Here is a 3,405-nt window from a genome sequence, read left to right on the forward strand (position 1 = left end):
GGTTCTCTGAGTTCCTCCAACAGTCCTTGCAGATTTGGGGATTAGGCAAATTGGACACTCTAAATTGACTGTAGGTGTAAGAGTGAATGGTAGTTTGTCTCTGTGTGTCCCTGTGATGGACTGGCGACCTGTCCAGTGTGTACCCAGTCTTGTATAAAGTACCTAAAAGGTGATACTTAAAAAGTACAAGTATCTTACCAGAAAGGGACTTTGGTAGAAGTTAAGGTCACTTGTTTATAATATTACTTAAGTAAAAGTTTTAAAATATATGACATTTGCTGTACTTAAGTATCAAAAGTCAAAAAGGTGATGATTGAGCCATGGTAGTTCAGTGGTATAGCAAGTTGCCTTTTGACTAGAAGGTTGTGGGTTTAATTCCTGTGGATGAGTGAGTATTTGCAGTTTTTATAATGAATTTTACATATAAAAGTCCAGCTCGCAACTGGAATTAGAAATAGCTACAAACCCTTTGTGCAGCACTGTCCTGGAACTATGTCAAATTGCATTGTACCTCTTAAATAGATAAATAAATAACCGATTACAACCGACAAATGATTACTCCTGTGGTTTCCAGTTGAGTTTTTTTTTTTTTTCTCAAACACAGTTGCAGAGTAGAGGTTGGACTGTGGAAGGAAGCTCCACGCTCGCATTAACAGATGCCACACACACAATTCACTATTCATGAAACCGTGGGTTGAAAAACGGACGGGTATGTGCTTCAGGGACTGTGATCAGACACTTGGAAGGACATTGCATGAAGTCAGCCTTTGTGGACGAGCTCCAACAAGATTAAAGTTTGCCAAAGAACACGCAAAAAAAAAAAGAAAAGACGCCTGAAGTGGCGGCACACGCTTTGATCGGATTTAAATCAAAATGAATTTGTGTGGATCAGATGGGGTCATGGACATGTTGGGACCACCACAGTAACAGCCGAACTCACTGTAAAAATGTTGCATCAGCAGATGAACGAGCAGGGTAAATGACAAAGTCTTTGGAGTAATTTACAGTGTGTAAAATTGACTTGTCAAGATGCATATTACAGGTGAAAATCCCTCAGCTCACTCTTCCTTTCAAAGTGTGCTGAATACACTATGCCTTCAGTGAGCATCAAAACACAAAAGATGTTTTCCCTTTTGTTCACAAATGGCTATTTCACGTGACCTTGTGTCTTTAGTAGAAGCCAGTGTTCCTGCAAGTGAAAGGCAAAGACGGTGCAGAGCAGTCAGTGTATGGTTTTGAGAGACAGACTACATTACAAATGGCCTGTGTGTGGGATTTCTGAGATAGAATGCTGAAACACAGCACTGAACACAGGCTTGAAATGGAAGTGAAAGTTCTGCCCGTGATCCTAGTCAGAGCAGTATTATGTCCCGAGGCCTGGTTTCTGTCAGCATCCTTCATTTACCTGAGTGCACTTCACACACCCTGATTATTCCCATGGCTGAGCCAAACTGAGAGGGGATCAAAGGGCACAGCGCGCACTCACACACATACAGAGAGAGAGAGTGGGCTTTTATTATGAGGTGAAGAATAGAAGCTGGCACAGACTGAAGGGACTGGGGTTCTGAGAACATCAGAAAGCTTCAGTCAACAAATGACCTCAAGTTCCTCAGCTGTGCACAGGCCTGCTCTGTGAAAAACACAGTATATACTCAGTGCTAGATGGAAGATGAACTCGTATTTATATAAACAGTGATAAACCGCACTTACTTGACTAAAATACTGAAATGTTTCTTGTGTTTTTACATGGAATTTAATGTCTTCTTTACAACTTGTCCGGCACTGCACTATTTTTCCCACACCCTCTACAACAATTCAAAAGTCCTATATATCACATGCTTCACAATGCACAATGACTGTAAAAATGGAAATAAAGGTCAGCAAAAGCATTTTAGCTGAGTCATGTTTGGGCTTTCTGCGAGAACATTGTTTGTTATACAGTTAGGAGAATGATGTCTTTGAAATGACTGACTCAGCACAATGTGTTGTTAACAGCTTCATACGTTCATAAATTATCCAAAATGACTGCATCGGAGATCGTGATATTGGTTTTGGACACAAAAAGGTGGTCTCTTCTCATGCCAAGGTGTTTGTAAAGATTGTATTTAGCTGAACTTTTTACACTTCTTACTTCCTGAGATCCTCAGATGTCTCCTTACTGGTCACTTCCATATCTAGGTTGGAACTTAAGGGTGACAGAGCATCTTTAATCAGGGCTGTCTGGTTCTCTTATTGTTTTTCTTTCTGCGCTTTTACTTCATTTTACTCTGCTCGTTCCTGTTGTATGTTTTGTTGTCCATGTTGTTTTCATTCTTGTTTTTCAGCACTTTGCAACTGTGTTTAGAAAGTTGCTGTATAAATAAAGACTGTTCGTATTATTATTTTTATGATCATATATTCTGTGGCTGGTTCATATGAACTTTGTTTTACTTTGCAGTGGAGACAGAAGGCAACAGCAACCAAAAATACCCAAAGAACTGCAGTGTGTGTGTGTGGGATAGAGTTCTGGCGCCCTCTTCCATTCAGTCATGTACAACAACAGAAAGGTGAAATTTACTTTTACATTCAAGATGAATCTCTAATATCTCTATATAAATATATAAATTCACACACTTGACTTCAACCTGTGTGTGTGCATGCGCATGCATGACCTGTGTCTGTTGTTATTAAAAATTCAATTATTTGTTTACTTTATTTCTGCTGCTGCCCACCACTGAACATGTTGTGACAAAGCTACATTTCCCTTTAAATATCCTCTTGTGGTAAGTGACATCAGCTGTCACCTCAATCAGCTGATGTCCTGCAAGAATCTGACTAAAGTCAAAGCACACTAAATTACACTGAGAGCTGAAGGAAGTTGACTGATTGGACCTTCAAAATAAAGTCCTAGTGTCACAAATCACTTTGAGAAAAAGTTTTCAGTGGGCCTTTTACATGACACACACCTTATTACACAAGGTGCATATATAGACATTTATAACGAGCCTCTGTTTATAATATTTGCTTTGTCACATTCCACCAAAATATATCTTTATACAACATAGTAGTAGTCTACATAACATCATCACATTTTTCACACGCCAGCTTTTATTTCTTCTCCTCACTTTTCATTTATTATATATATATATATATATATATATACATACATATATTTGGTACTTTCTTAATCTGGCATGGACTAACTGTGTGACCACACAGTTTCACAATATCCTGAAATATCCTGGAAGCACTGAGCTCAATTCTAACTCCTAATGCCTTTACTTCACTACTTTTTCTCAAGTCTCCCTACTGAACCTTGAAACAAATAAACTAAAACTACATTTATAAATCATCCAAGACAATTTTATTCTGAAAGTACTCTCCGGAAGTGGAGTGTGTGATTGTGACTTTTCACATGTGGCGTGT

This window comes from Solea senegalensis, linkage group LG7 (assembly GCF_019176455.1).
Source record: "Solea senegalensis isolate Sse05_10M linkage group LG7, IFAPA_SoseM_1, whole genome shotgun sequence".
In the NCBI taxonomy this organism is placed as follows: Eukaryota; Metazoa; Chordata; class Actinopteri; order Pleuronectiformes; family Soleidae; genus Solea; species Solea senegalensis.